The following is a 16,461-nucleotide window of genomic DNA, read 5'->3' as shown; positions in this document are numbered from 1 at the left end:
ATGTCCTTATGCACACTAATTGTCTCCCTTCTCCTGGTTCAATATATTACTTTCGGAAGATTATGTGGACACTCTCATTGGGATTTTCCATACTCGAAAAGGCCAAGTGTCTGATAAAAGCATCCACAGTTACAACCTGCTTGCTCAGATTTATTTATTATTTAGATAATGCACAGAATCAATATAATCCAATGAAGCACTTAAAATGTTAAAAGTAAAAGCAAGCTCAGAAGAGGTTAAAATATCCTGTCTTGCAGCATGTGATGTTATTCATTCTTAGTTTATTCACTGAGTTCAGATCTCCAGCCAGAACTAATGACAAGAGAGCTCTCTCAAGTATTTGTTTTAAGTCTAAATTATACCGTGGACAAAGTTGTCATTCATTTATGATTAAAGACACAATGTTACAAGCTATTAATTATAATGTTAACGATCAGATGCTTAATATCTTCTAGTTTTTTTGAGGAGCTGTTAATGCTTTGACAAATTGCATTTAATTAGCCACAAAAATAAAGTCCCTAGATCATGACTGAATTCCACATCAATCATCCTACCTGATGCACAGACTTTATTTCAAAATTTGGTTCAGGAAATCAGCTTCCTTTTTAACTCTGATTGTTGAAAGTTTGCATGAAATTAAGAAATAACAGCATCAACTAACATTGATGTTCTGCCTTTAATGTAGAACACAGTGCCAAGTGCTTTACATTTGTGTTATCAAACTGAGCCACAGGAGGCTTTGGAACAGATGCTTAAAACTCAGTTAAGGAGTTTATTTTAAGGAGTGATTTATGGAAAGAAAGTGAAGTGGAGAGGTTCAAGGAAAACAATTGCAGAGACTATGGCTTAGGTAGCTGATGACATGAAAGCCGGTAGTCAATGAATTAAAATGCATGAGAGGCCAAAAATGGAGAAGTAGAGATATTTTGAAGCTTATTGGTCCATCAGAGATTACAGAGAAAGAGAGGGATGAGGCTTTGAAGGAATTTGAAAATGAGTATATAAAAATTGTGTAGTTTCCAGAGTTGGAGCTAATGTAAGTAAATAGGCTTAAATCTGGTGAGTGAGTGGAATATGGAATATGAAGTTTTGAGTGAGTTCAGGTCTACGGAGAGTTGAAAATCGGATACTGACCATGTGAACGTTGAAAGCGTTTGGTTTAATGAGGGGCATCGATAAGGATTTCATGGGCAGATGAGTCTAGACAAGAGCGATGGATTACTTAACAGAGATGGAAGCTAGTAATCTTGGTGATAAGGCAGATATGTGGTCAGACAGGCTCCAAGGTACAAATGGAGCATGGTTAAGAAACAGAAGGAAGCATATGTCAGGTATAGACAGGATTGACTGAGTGAATCCTTAGAAGATTATAAAGGCAGTGGGTGTATACTTAAGCGGGAAATCAGGAAGGCAAAAAGGGGGACATGAGATAGCTTTGCCAAATAGGGTTAAGGAGAATCCAAAGGGTTTTTACAAATACATTATGGACAAGAGGGTAACTAGGGAGAGAATCGGGCCCCTCAAAAATCAGCAAGGCAGCCTTTGTGTGGAGCCGCAGAAAATGGGGGAGATACTAAACGAGTATTTTGCATCAGTGTTTACTGTGGAAAAGGTCAGGGAAGGTATAGAATGTAGGGAAATAGATGGTGACATCTTGCAAAATGTCCATAATTCAGAGGAGGAAGTGCTGGATGTCATGAAAAGCATAAAAGTGGATAAATCCCCAGGACCTGATCAGATGTACCCTAGAATTCTGTGGGAAGCAAGACAAGTGATGGCTAGGCCTCTTGCTGAGATATTTGTATCATCGATAGTCACAGGTGAGATGCCGAAAGACTGGAGGTTGGCTAACGTGGTGCCACTGTTTAAGAAGGTTGGTAAGGACAAGTCAGGGTACTATAGACCAGTGAGCCTGACCTCGGTGGTGGGCAAGTTGTTGGAGGGAATCCTGAGGGACAGGATGTTCAAGTATTTGGAAAGGCAAGGACTGATTAGGGATAGTCAACATGGCTTTGTGCGTGGGAAATCATGTATCACAAACTTGATTGAGTTTTTTGAAGAAGTAACAAAGAAGATTGATGAGGGCAGAGTAGTAGATGTGATCTATATGGACTTCAGTAAGGCGTTCGACAAGGTTCCCCATGGAAGACTGATCAGCAAGGCTAGATCTCACAGAATACAGGGAGAACTAGCCATTTGGATACAGGACTGGCTCAAAGGTAGAAGACAGAGGGTGGTGGTGGAGGATTGTTTTTCAGATTGGAGGCCTGTGACCAGTGGAGTGCCACAAGGATCAGTGCTGGGTCCTCTATTTTTTGTCATTTACATAAATGATTTGAATGTGAGCATAAGAGGTACAGTTAGTAAGTTTGCAGATGACACCAAAATTGGAGGTGTAGTGTACAGTGAAGAAGGTTACCTCAGATTACAACAGGATCTTGACCAGATGGGCCAATGGGCTGAGAAGTGGCAGATGGAGTTTAATTCAGATAAATGTGAGGTGCTGCATTTTGGGAAAGCAAATCTGAGCAGGACTTATACACTTAATGGCAAGGTCCTAAGGAGTGTTGCTGAACAAAGAGATCTTGGAGTGCAGGTTCATAGCTCCTTGAAAGCGGAGTTGCAAGCAGATAGGATAATGAAGAAGGCGTTTGATATACTTTCCTGTATTGGTCAGAGTGTTGAGTACAGGAGTTGGGAGATCATGTTGTGGCTGTACAGGACGTTCATAGGCCACTGTTGGAATATTGCGTGCAATTCTGGTCTCCTTCCTATCGGAAAGATGTTGTGAAACTTGAAAGGGTTCAGATAAGGGTTCAGAAAAGATTTACAAGGATGTTGCTCGGGTTGGAGGATTTGAACTAAAGGGATAGGTTGAATAGGTTGGGGCTGCTTTCCTTGGAGCATCGGATGCTGAGGGGTGACCTTATAGAGGTTTATAAAATCATGAGGGGCATGGATAGGATAAATAGACAAAGCCATTTCCCTGGGGTCGGGGAGTCCAGAACTAGACGACATAGGCTTAGGGTGAGAGGGGAAAGATATAAAAGAGACGTAAGGGGCAACTTTTTCACGCAGAGGGTGGTACGCGTATGGAATGAGCTGCCAAAGGAAGTGGTGGAGGCTGGTACAATTGCAACATTTAAAAGACATTTGCATGGGTATATGAACAGGAAGGGTTTGGAGGGATATGGGTCGGGTGTTGGCAGGTGGGACTAGATTGGGTTGGGATATCTGGTCAGCATGGACGGGTTGGACCAAAGGGTCTGTTTCCGTGCTGTACATCTCTATGAATCTGAGTGACCAGACCTGTGGTTAGGGAATAAAACTTGTGCCAAGAGCCAAATACATTGTCAGTGCAGTGTTGTACCTGGATATGCCCAGTAGTATTATACAGTGGGGAGAGAGTTGCCCAGGGAGTCTTCAACATTGACTCTGATCCCCATGAAATCCTATGGTATCAGGTCAAACATGGGTCTGTGGAAGGTTGTGAGGGAACCAATGAGGGGAAAATGGGAAGGTGGGGGCCTAGTGGTATTATTACTGGACAACTAACCAAGAAGCTCAGGTAACATTCTGGGGATCCACATTCAAATCTGTCATGGCAGATTGTGGAATTTGAATTCAATTAAAAAAAACTCTGGAATTAAGAATCTACTGATGACCAAGAAACTATTGTTGTTAGAAAATCCCATCACTAATATCCTCAGAACCTATGTCCAAAATCAATTATTAATAAAAGCAAAGAAAATTATAGCCCAGGAACAAGACCTTCGGCCCTCCAAGCGTGCACCGATCCAGATCCTCTATCTAAACCAATCATCTGTTTTCTAAGGATGTGTATCCCTCTGCTCCCTGCCAATTCATGTATCTGTCTAGATGCATCTTAAATGACGCTATCGTGCCCACCTCTACTATCTCCACTGGCAATATGTTCCAGGCACCCACTACCCTCTGTGCAAAGAACTTCCTGCGCATAGTTCCCTTAAACTTTTCCCCCTCACCTTGAACACGTGACCCCCTTGTAATTGAGCCCCCCACTCTGAGAAAAAGCTTCTTGCTATCCACCCTGTTTATACCTCTCATGATTTTGTAGACCTCAATCAGGTCCCTCCTCAACCTCCATCTTTCTAATAAAAATAATCCCTATCTACTCAACCTCTTCTTATCAAAATCTCAAAATGAAATGAAACAGGATGGACCACCTGGCATCGACCGAGACATCAGAAACAGCTCTGACCCTGCAAAGTCCTCCTTTTAAACATGTGGAGGCAAGTGCCAAAATTAGGAAAGTTGTCTCATAGTCATACTCACAGAATTGTATTTTACAGACAATGTCTCAGACACCACCATCGCCATCCAGTATATCGCATGGAAACAGACCTTTTGACCTAACTCATCCATGTTGACCAGTTTTCCTTAAGTGAACAGATCCCATTTGCCTACATTTGGCCCATATTCCTCTAAACATTTCCTTTCCATGTCTCTTAAATATTTTTACCCACCTCTACAACTTCCTCTGACTGCTCGTTCTATATGTCCTGTCTCTCCAGCAGAAGTAGCAGCACAATTGTATACAGTCAGGAAGGAGTTGCCCTGGAATCCTCAACATTGACTCTGGAGCCCATGGTTTCAGGTTAAACATGGGCAAGTTAACTCCAGCTGATTCCATGTACGGTCCTTCCTCATCTGGTGAATCAGTACTCCTCCATGCTGAACAATACTTGAAAGTAGTACTGATGGTGGCAAGGACAAAACATGTACTCTGGCTGTGGGATTTCAATGTCTGTAATCAAGAGTGGCTTGGCAGCAGTGCTACTGATTGAGCTGATCAGGAGTTAAAGGACATACTTGCTAGCCTTGGACTGCAGTAGGTGGTGAGGGAACCAACAAGAGAGAAAAATGTACTTGACCTCATGCTTACCAGTCTGCCAGTGCAGGTTCATCTGTCCATGACAGTTTTGTAGGAGCAACCACCATGCAGTCCTTTTGGAGACAGAGGGAGTATGGAGCATAACCTCCATCATGTTTAGTGGCATTATCATCGTGCAAAATGGGACAGACTTTGAACAGACCTAACAATTCAAGATTGGGTACCTATGGGGCGCTGTAGGCCATCAATAGCAAAGCCTGTCCACCGTCTACAAGGCACAAGCCAAGAGTAGAAATCTGATCTCAGCACTATGGAGAAATGGGGCAACATCTGTTGGATGTTAATTAATAATGAGCAATGCATTGTTTTCTAGTACACATGGATTGGCTTAACTCTCAACAGAAGTACCTGCTAGACTGGATCTGCAGTAGGTTGTGAGGAAAGCAACAAGACAGAAAAACATACTTGACCTCATTCACCAATCTGCTGGTGCAGGGTTCTGAATTCAAGTGTGCAGAATGAGAAAGACATATATGATTGAATCCTGCCATAATTTAGCATTTATGTCAAGTTTTCTGACGGGTATCTGCTGCTGAGCCTGTAGTGCATTTTCTCACGCCATCATTCCAAAGTCTCCTGAGTAACTACTTTGGTGCCTGCTTTGCAGTCAGGGACTGGCGATCCTGCTGGTTGGGGTGGTGTGAAGGAGACCCCCCTTCCTCTTCTCCAGGAACATAAGAAGAGGCCACACCATCAGACCCTGCCAACATTGTTCAGGATTAATATTTGGGTCATTTCAGTCTGCATGGTCTGGAGAAATACCCAGCAGAGTAAGTGCTTTGATATCTCACAGTCTCTCTAACTCTGGTGCTGCACCCACCTCCCACCAAGCTCATGCACCTCCCACTCTCACTAGCACGAGCAATATCATACCTCCGTAACTCTCACCATTGCCACACTACTAACTCTGCATGTCCTCAGTGCTGTTGAAGCACTCTCACTTAAACACCTCACCATCTTCTGCATCAGCCCTGGGTCTTCCATTTAAGATAAGGACATCTGTTTCCTCTGAGCTTCATCAGTCTTTGGCCCTTTTTCACACAAAGATCAGCGGAAGCCACCCTAATCTTCCACTCCTGCCCCCCAACCTGTTTCTACCTCCTCCCCTTCCCATACACCCCTCCTCTTCAGACCTTCTGGCAGAGGCAGAGATGTCATCACAGTACCTCAAGAGCACTCACTTATACCCCCTCCCTTATACATTGAGTTTCCTCCTTCAGTATTTTCATCTCTTCTGCATCCCAGTATTCTGTCTCTAATCCTCATTATGACATTCCCCAGTCTCCAAACTACAGTATTACAGTGCAATCTCATCCTGGAAATGGATGGGAGCCCTGCCACAATGGTGCCAGGAGACTGGCATGTGTCTGCTAATGGAAGGTGCCATCAAACTTTGGTCACTGCTGTAGGATGAAGATTTGGAGGAACAAGCAGAGGGCAGAATTCACCAGGACCACATTGTGAACTTCATGTCAGGAATTGCTGGCATCTAGCTTCCTTTTGATCTGTGGTAGATTAAGAAGATGCCTATTAATTAGATAATAGGATGAAAATGCACAATTACCACCTTTAATAGACCCCTCACCATTGACTAGCAAGATTCATAACTCAGTACAAAGAGCTTAGTTAGAACTGTTGCTCTCAACGTTGAGAAAGATCTCTCAACTTACATGATTCTCTCAAATTTCTCACCAAAGACCACCATCCTGAGAAGATTCTGCATTGTCATGACATATGAAGAAGTTACAGTGAAAACAAAAGAAAAGTTGGGATCTATAACCGTGGTACTGCAATATAAATGTGGTTCAGTCTTTGTAGACTGTTAGCACAGATTCTGTTGGAACATATCAACCTGTCCTTTCAGATTTTAGGTTTTATTTTTTGTTTATCTAGCTGCTGGAAGTCTGAACTGGTAACAGTGGATCAATAGGCCATCTTGGTGATCTCTGGGATAGATGGTGTGTCGCCTTAGCCAATGATATTTGAAGTTCAGACAAAGTTAACTCAAAGGATTGAAAAGGAAATTGAATTAGGCTGAATGAATTCAATTTAGGGAAGGCAATACCCTAGTGATATTATCGCTGGACTGTTTTTCCAGAAACCCAGGTAATGTTCTGGGGACCCAGGTTTTAATCCTGCCATCACAGATGGAGGAATTTGAATTCAGTAAATAAAATCTGGAATTAAGAGCCTAATGAAGAATCCATTATTGATTGCCAGAAAACCCAATAGGAAAGGAAACTGCCATCCTTACCGGGTCTGGCCTACATGTGACCCAAGATCCACAGCAATATGGTTGACACTTAACTGCCCTCTGGGCAATTAGGGATGGGCAATAAATGCTGGCCAAGCCTGTGTTGCCCTCACCCTGCGAATGAATACGATGAAATGTCAAACCTGCTACAGGAAGAGAAATAAAAGGAAAGAAAGAATAGATTGAGAGAGGAGACACAAAGGAGAAGGAAGAAAGAACTGAAACTTTTAAAACTCATAAAACCATTCACTACCTAAAGGAACGAGACTCTACATTTTAAATCGGTTGCTTTCTCGGAAAAATAAATTGAGCAGCAATTGTTGTTAATGTTATCACTTTGTTAAAAGGCTGTTAATACTGTTAATGACTGAATTTAATTCTCGGTGGCTGCTTCAACGGGCAGTTAATATTCAAATGTGTATGTTTCATGAAAAACCTGAGATGCTGGTTCCACAAGGCAATTCTATGGTGACTCAGAATTTATGAGGCATCTCTGCCTCACTACAAGTTGCAGTAAATTTGCACATTAATTACAATGTGTTTGTAACATGTAACATAGCCACATGCTCAATGCAAGCTGTCATTATTGAACTTAAATTTATTTACATCACCACAACCAAGAGAGCAACAGGGAAACAAAGAACTGCAGATGCTGGGAACCTGAAACAGAAACAGAAATTGCGAGAGAAACTCAGCAGGTGTGGAAGCATCTGTGGAGAAAGAAATGGCGTTAATGCTTTGGACCTGAAATGTTAACTCTGCTCTCTCCCCTTTGATGCTGTCAAACATGCTGAGTTTCTCCAGCAACTTCTGTTTTAGTTTGAGCAATAGAGCAGATTGTGTAATAAAAAAAGCTCAACTCTTGCAATATATTACACTCCCACCTCATTAAAAAAATCCTGATGCTTAAAATATAAAGAGTGCACTTACATAATTTCCTAGCATATACTATGATTGAACCAATATCAATAATGCTTGAAATTAAACTGGGTGACTTGCATATTGTTCTGTATCTGCGTTCATAGAATGATGCTGCCTCCACCAGTACTTTTTGTCTCAAGGGCAGTCATGAGTCTGCAACATTACTGTGCATCCAGAGGCATTTCTTAACCAGGCTAGGTAAGGATGGTGAGAGTCATAGCCCTTGACATCAAGGCTGTATTCGACTTGAGTGTGACTCAAGAAGTCCGAGCAAAACTGGAGTCAATGGGAAACAGGGGGCAAACTTTCCACTCGTTGAAGTCATACCTGGTACATAGGAAGATGGTTGTGTTTGTTGGACGTCAGTCATCTCAGCTTCAGGATATCTCTGCGCAAGTTCCCCGGGGTAGTTTCCGAGGCCAACCATCTTCAGCTGATTCAATGACTTTCTCCTCCATCATGTGCTGCACAGTGGCTCAGTGGTTAGCACTGCTGCCTCACAGTGCCAGGTTCAATTCCAGCCATGGGCAACAGTCTGCGTGGAGTTTCCACAGCCCAAGGATATGGTTCAGCACCATTCACATCCCCTCAGATACCGAATCCATGCAAATGCAAGAAGAGCTGGGCAATATCCAGGCTTGGGCTGAAAAGTAGCAAATAACATTCATGCCAGGCAATGACCATCTCCTATGGTCAATCTAACCACCTCTCCTTGACATTGATTAGTGCTAACATCACTGAATTCCCCAGTATCAATATCAATACCAGAAACTCAACTGGACTTAAACACAATGGCTGCATGAGCAGGTCAGAGGCTAGCAATGCCGCAATGAGTAATTCACCGCCTGTCTTTCCAAGCCCTTCCACCATCCACAAATCACAAGTCAGGATTGTGATGGAATACTCCCCATTTACCTGGATGAGAGAGGATTCTGGGTAATCCAAGCTGGAGGACAGGAAAACTTTCTGGCTGTAACAGGCTGCTCCTATTTGGAGGTGTTTTAGGTGTTGGACATGATTTCCTTGAAATACAGGAGTGGCAATTACTGTTTTATATGCTGTTGCATTGTTTTGGAACTTCAGAGAAAAAAGAAAGTCAAAACAACGGCACTTTTAAAAGGGAGAGGGACGGACAACGGAAGCACATGACCTGCGCAGGAGAGAGAGAGAAAGAAACCCACACTGCTAACTGACACAGCAGTGAACCTGCGCAGTTACTGCCTTTGTTCTTGTACTCGTGCATCGCTGGACATCGAAGTGCATCTGGGAAAATTAACAAACAGCGAAATTCACAACTGATCTTGGAGGAACCTGTTTGGGAGAGGTCACAGCACAGAAACAGATAAGTGAATAGTTTTAACTGTAGTCTTGCTGTAATGTCTCCGGTGATGAGTACAGTGGGTTCGTTCTTGTTTATATGTTTTATTGAGATATGTCTCTTGACTAAACTTAAAAATATACACCATACGTATTAAGTTACCTTGGAGCAGTGTTTTGTGGAGGAATCAGAGGGTGCTATTTTCTGGTTCTGTAGATTGGAAGAAGCAAAAATGGCATTTAATAGAGTGATATGCTCTTGTTGTTGGATGTGGGAGTTGAAGGAGAGTTTATGTGTTGCTGAGGATTATATTTGCAATAAATGCCGTTGGTTGCAAATCCTATCAGATCGAATGGGTTGGTTGGAATGACGGTTAGAGGCAATGAAGAATTTACAAGAGCAAGGGGGTGTGATGGATGACAGTTATTGGAAGGGAGAAAGGTCACATAGATGGGTTAACTCCAGGAAAGGCAAGCGAGGTAGGCAGGTAGTACAGGAGTCTTCTGTAGCTATCCCCATTTCAAACAAATATGCTATTGTGGAAAATGTAGGGAGTGATGGATTCTCAGGGGAATGTGGCATGAATAGCCAAGTTTTTGGTGCTGAGACTGGCTCTAATACAATGAGGGGTATGTTGGGTTCCATGATATCAGTTGTGTTAGGGGACTCTTTAGTCCGAGGCACAGACAGAAAAATCAGAATGGTGTGTTGCCTCCCTGGTGCCAGGATCAAGGATGCCTCAGAGAGGGTGCAGAATGTTCTCAAGGGGGACAGGGCCCAGCAGGAGGTCATTGTACACATTGGTACCAATGACATGGGGAGGGAAAAGAATGAGATTCTGAAGGGAGATTACAGAGAGTTAGGCAGGAATTGAAAAATGAGGTCCTCAAGGGTAGTAATATCTGGATTACTCCCAGTGCTACGAGTTAGTGAGGGCAGGAATAGGAGGATAGAGCAGATGAATGCATGGCTGAGGAGCTGGTGTACGGGAGAAGGATTCACATTTTTAGATCATTAGATTCTCATTTGGGGTAGAAGTGACCTGTACAAGAAGGACAGATTGCACCTGAATTGGAAGGGGACTAATATACTGACAGGGAGATTTGATAGAGCTGCTCAGGAGGATTTAAACTATTAAGGTGGGGGGTGGAACCCAGAGAGATAGTGAGGAAAGCAATCAATCTGAGACTGGTACAGTTGAGAAAAGAATCAAGTCAAACAGTCAGGGCAGGCAGGGACAAAGCAGAGAACAAGGTAGGACTGAGAAATTAAACTACATTTATTTCAATACAAGAGGCCCAACAGGGAAGGCAGATGAACTCAGGGCATGGTTAGGAACATGGGACTGAGATATCATAGCAATTACGGAAACATGGCTCAGGGATGGACAGGACTGGCAGCTTAATGTTCCAGAGTTGAAACATGTGGTGCTGGAAAAACACAGCAGGCCAGGCAGCATCCGAGGAGCAGGAGAATCGACATTTCGGGCATAAGCCCTTCTTCAGGAATGAGGCTGGTGTGCCAAGCGGGCTGAGATAAAAGGAAGTGGGGAGGGAATTTGGGGGAGGGGCGCTGGGAATACGATAGGTGGAAGGAGGTGAGGGTGAGGGTGTTAGGCTGGAGAGGGAGTGGGGGCGGAGAGGTCGGGAAGAAGATTGCAGGTCAAGAGGGCGGTGCTGAATCTGGGGGTTGGGACTGAGATAAGGTGGGGGAAGGGGAAATGAGGAAGCTGGAGAAATCTACATTCATCCCGTGTGGTTGGAGGGTTCCTAGGCGGAAGATGAGGCGCTCTTCCTCCAAGCGTCGTGTGGCCAGGGTCTGGCGATGGATGAGGCCAAGGACTTGCATGTCCTTGGCGGAGTGGGAGGGGAAGTTAAAGTGTTCAGCCATGGGGTGGTTGGGTTGGTTGGTGCGGGTGTCCCAGAGGTGTTCCCTGAAACGTTCCGGAAGTAGGAGGCATGTCTCCCCAATGTAGAGGAGATCACATCGGGTGCAGCGGATGCAGTAAATGATGTGTGTGAAGGTGCAGGTGAATTTGCGACAGATATGGAAGGATCCATTGGGGCCTTGGAGTGAGGTGAGGGGAGAGGTGTGGGCGCAAGTTTTGCATTTCTTGTGGTTGCAGGGGAAGGTCCCGGGAGTGGAGGTTGGGTTGGTGGGGGGTGTGGACCTGACGAGGAAGTCACGGAGGGAGAGGTCTCTCCGGAACGCTGATAGGAGAGGGGAGGGAAATATATCTCTGGTGGTGGGGTCTGTCTGGAGGTGGCGCAAATGACGGAGGATGATACGATGTATCCTGAGGTTGGTGGGGTGAAAGGTGAGGACCAGTGGGGTTCTGTCCTGATGGCGATTGGAGGGGCGGGAAGTGGAGGAGATGCGGTGGAGAGCATCGTCGACCACGTCTGGGGGGAAATTGCGGTCTTTGAAGAAGGACGCCATTTGGGTTGTTCGGTATTGGGATTGCTCCTCCTGGGAGCAGATGCGGCAGAGGTGAAGGAATTGGGAATATGGGATGGCATTTTTACAGGGGGCAGGGTGGGAGGAGGTGTAATCTAGGTAGTCATGATTCGGAGATGCCGGTGTTGGACTGGGGTGTACAAAGCTAAAAATCACACAACACCAGGTTATAGTCCAACAGGTTTAATTGGAAGCACACTAGCTTTCGGAGCGACGCAATCACCTGATGAAGGAGCGTCGCTCCGAAAGCTAGTGTGCTTCCAATTAAACCTGTTGGACTATAACCTGGTGTTGTGTGATTTTTAATCTAGGTAGCTGTGGGAGTCGGTCGGTTTGTTGTAAATGTTGTAGCTTAATGTTCCAGAATACAAATGCTACAGGAAGGACAGAAATGGAGGCAAGAGAGGAGGGGGAGTGGGGTTTTTGAGAACGGATAGCATTGCAACTGTACTTAGGAAGGATATTCCCGGTATTACATCCAGGGAAGTTATTTGGGTGGAACTGAGAAATAAGAAAAGGATGATCACCTTATTGGGCTTGTATTATAGACCCCCCCAATAGTCAGAGGGAAATTGAGAAACAAATTTGTAAGGAGATCTCAGTTATCTCTAAGAATAATTGGGTGGTTATGGTTGGGGATTTTAACTTTCCAAACATAGACTGGGACTGCCATAGTGTTAAGGGTTTAGATGGAGAGGAATTTAAGTGTGTACAAGAAAATGTTCTGATTCAGTATGTGGATGTTCCTACTAGAGAAGGTGCAAAACTTGACCTATTCTTGGGAAATAAGGCAGGGCAGGTGACTGACGTGTCAGTGGGGAGCACTTTGGGGCTAGCGACCATAAGTTTCAAAATAGTAATGGAAAAGGGTAGACCAGATCTAAAAGTTGCAGTTCTAAATTGGAGAAAGGCCAATTTTGATGGTATTAGGCAAGAACTTTCAAAGCTGATTGGGGGCAGATGTTCGCAGGTCAAGGAACGGCTGAAAAATGGAAAGTCTTCAGAAATGAGATAACAAGAGTCCAGAGACACTATATTCCTGTCAGGGTGAAAGGCTGGTAGGTATCGGGAATGCTGGATGACTAGAAAATTGAGGGTTTGGTTAAGAAAAAGAAGGGAGCATATGTCAGGTACAGACAGGATAGGTTGAGTGAATCCTTAGAAGAGCATGAAGGCAGTAGGAGTATACTTAAGAGGGAAATCAGGAGGGCAAAAGGGGGGACATGAGATAGCTTTGGCAAATAGGGTTAAGGAGAATCCTAAGAGTTTTTACAAATACATTAAGGACAAAAGGGTAACTGGGGAGAGAATAGGGCCCTTCAAAGATCAGCAAGGCGGCCTTTGCGTGGAGTTGCAGGAGATGGGACTGATACTAAATGAGTATTTTGCATCAGTGTTTACTGTGGAAAAGGATATGGAAGAAATAGACTGTAGGGAAATAGATGGTGACATCTTGCAAAATGTCCAGATTAGAGAGGAGGAAGTTCTGGATGTCTTGAAACACATAAAAGTGGATAAATCCTCAGGACCTGTTTAGGTGTACCCCAGAGCTCTATGGGAAGCTAGGGAAGTGATGGCTAGGCCTCTTGCTGAGATATTTGTATCATCGATAGTCACAGGTGAGGTGCCGGAAGACTGGAGGTTGGCTAGCGTGGTGCCATTGTTTAAGAAAGGTGGTAAGGACAAGCCAGGAAACTATAGACCAGTGTGTCTGACGTAGGTGGTGGGCAAGTTGTTGGAGGGAATTGGTGTATTTGGAAAGGCAAAGACTGATTAGGGATAGTCAGCATGGCTTTGTGCATGGGAAATCATGTCTCCAAACTTGATTGAGTTTTTTGAAGAAGTAACAAAGAAGATTGATGAGGGCAGAGCAGTAGATGTGATCTATATGGACTTCAGTAAGACATTCAACAAGGTTCCCCATGAAACACTGATCAGCAAGGTTAGATCTCATGGAATACAGGAAGAACTCGCCATTTGGATAGAGATCTGGCTCAAAGGTAGAAGACAGAGGGTGGTGGTGAAGGGTTGTTTTTCAGACTGGAGGCCTGTGACCAGTGGAGTGCCATAAGGATTGGTGCTGGGTCCTCAACTTTTTTGTCATTTATATAAATGATTTGGATGCGAGCATAGGAGGTACAGTTAGTAAGTTTGCAGATGACACCAAAATTGGAGGGTGTAGTGGATAGCAAAGAAGGTTACCTCAGATTACAACAGGATCTTGATCAGATGGGTCAATGGGCTGAGATGTGGCAGATGGAGTTTAATTTAGATAAATGCGAGGTGCTGCATTTTGGAAAGGCAAATCAGAGCAGGACTTATACACTGAATGTTAAGGTCCGAGGGAGTGCTGCTGAACAAAGAGATCTTGGAGTGCAGGTTCATAGCTCTTTGAAAGTGGAGTCGCAGGTGGATAGGATAGTGAAGAAGATGTTTGGTATGCTTTCCTTTATTGGTCAGAGTATTGAGTACAGGAGTTGGGAGGTCATGTTGTGGCTGTATAGGACATTGGTTAGGCCACTGTTGGAATATTTCATGCAATTCTGGTCTCCTTCCTATCAGAAGGATGTTGTGAAACTTGGAGGGTTCAGAAAAGATTTCCAATGATGTTGCCAGGGTTGGAGGATTTGAGCTAAAGGGAGAGGCTGAACAGGCTGGGGCTGTTTTCCCTGGAGCATTGGAGGCTGAGGGGTGACCTTATAGAGGTTTACAAAATCAATAGGGGCATGGATAGGATAAGTAGCCAAAGTATCTTCTCTCTGGTGGGGAGTCCAGAACTAGAAGGCATAGGTGTAAGGGTGAGGGGAAAGCTATAAAAGAGACCTAAAGGGCAACTTTTTCACGCAGGTGGTGGTGCATGTATGGAATGAGCTGCCGGAGGAAGTGGTGGAGGCTGGCACAATTACAACATTTGAAAGGTATCTGGATGGGTATATGAATAGGAAGGGTTTGGAGGGATATGGGCCAAGTGCTGGCAGGTGGGACTAGATTGGGTTGGGATATCTGGTCGGCATGGATGAGTTGGACTGAAGCGGTCTGTTTTCGTGCTGTACACCTCTATGAGTGCAACTCCAACAACACCCAAGAAGCTTGACACTGACATCCATAAGCATTCACTCTTTTCACCACCGATGCTCAGCAGCAACCGTGTGTACTATCTACAAGATTCATTGCAGCAATTCGCCAAAGATCCTTCAACAGCATCTTCCCAACTCACGACCACTTCCATCTAGAAGTACATGGGCAACAGATGCATGGGGACACTATGTTCTGCAAGTTCCCCTCCAAAATACTCACCATCCTGACTTGGAAATATATCACCATTCCTTCACAGCTCAAAATCCTGGCATTCCCTCCCTATCAGTATTGTGGGTCTACCTCTCATACATGGACTTCGATGGTTCAAGAAGGCTCCCCACCACCTTCTCAAAGACAACTAGCGTTAAGCAATAAATGCTGGCCAGCCAGCAAGGCCCATGTCCCACAAGTACATTAAAAAAAGTAATTCACTAATGAATTCTAAACTTTCAGAGCTGTCTTGAATGCTACTGGCTGATGAAACAATTGAATATGCAAATATTTAACCAGTATTGCAATATATAATTAAATGAGCTCCAGCGTAGACAAATGTTATGCTAACCAAAAGGTGGACTGAAGCTCATGTTGCATGAAATATTGAAGTAATTCTACAATGAATAATCTTCAAACATTAAGTATTCCACATTTGTTTACTTGATAGAACTTATTTTCTCACTACACTATGCAAACATTGCTGTTCTTTGCCTTCTTCAATATCTGTTCACAGTGTTGTAAGGACACTACCATCCATGTTGGAGTGGCATGGTGACACAATAGTTAGCACTGCTGCCTCACAATGTTAGGGACCTGGATTTGATTCCACCCTCAGGTATTTGTCTTTGTGGAGTTTGCATGTTCTCCCCGTATGTGTGTGGGTTTCCTCTGGGTGCCCTGGTTTCCTCGGACAGTCCGAATATATGCAGGTTAGGAGGATCAACCATGGGAAATGTAAGATTACAGGGATAAGGTAGGGCAGTGGGTCTGGGTTGGATGTTCTTTTGAGGGTCATTGTGGACTCAATGGGCTGAATATTTCCCTAATGTTCCCTTTCAATATTTTCACATGCTATTTCTCTTCATCACTGAGTCAATATCAAGAAACACCCTATCCTTAGTCTGCTGAAGTCAGGTCTGCAGGTATCATGTAAGTGAACATTAATTTATTAAGTATAACTATATACATAATTTTTAAAAAACAAAGTGCTGGAGAAACTCTGCAGGACTGGCAGCATCTATGGAAGGAGAAACAGAGTTAATGTTTCAAGTCCGATACAAATCTTATTCAGTGTTCTGAAGATTCACCACTTTCTGAATGAAGAAATCTGAAGAAGTCTCTCTCCTATTAGCCTTGTTTAAGTAGTTCATAAAACATTGTTGTCTTCATCAGTATGAAGACAGTTCTGTCTCTCTCTTCATACTCAATGTGACTTCTCAACAATTTATGGTGAACTGTGTTTGTTGTTATGGATTTCTCAACCACTCAACTAAAATCTTGGATTGC

This window comes from Chiloscyllium plagiosum, unplaced genomic scaffold, assembly GCF_037043375.1.
Source record: "Chiloscyllium plagiosum isolate Xiang-an unplaced genomic scaffold, Cpla_swu_hap1 HiC_scaffold_5, whole genome shotgun sequence".
NCBI classification, from domain to species: Eukaryota; Metazoa; Chordata; class Chondrichthyes; order Orectolobiformes; family Hemiscylliidae; genus Chiloscyllium; species Chiloscyllium plagiosum.
The sequence above is the reverse complement of the archived record's forward strand: the minus strand, read 5'-3'. Positions refer to the sequence as shown.